Raw genomic sequence first — 244 nt, forward strand, 5'->3', positions numbered from 1 at the left:
AACCAATGGTTTCACAATATGGTCAATCCATTTACATAGGGGTTCACAACGCTTCATGGTACTCCTAAAGAACCGGAGGGAAGAGTGTAAACTACCTACAGAAGGAAAAGCATGCTGAAAAAAGAAAAGTTCCCAGAGTGAGTAAAATAAAGGATTAAATATGTACTGTAAGAGAATACACCACCTACTTCCTAAAAAGAAACAGAAGATATGTCCAGAGTTAAGAACAAAAACAGCAAAGAGA

This window comes from Phyllobates terribilis, unplaced genomic scaffold (assembly GCF_046119375.1).
Source record: "Phyllobates terribilis strain yellow unplaced genomic scaffold, ASM4611937v1 Scaffold_9__5_contigs__length_417890890, whole genome shotgun sequence".
NCBI lineage: Eukaryota > Metazoa > Chordata > Amphibia > Anura > Dendrobatidae > Phyllobates > Phyllobates terribilis.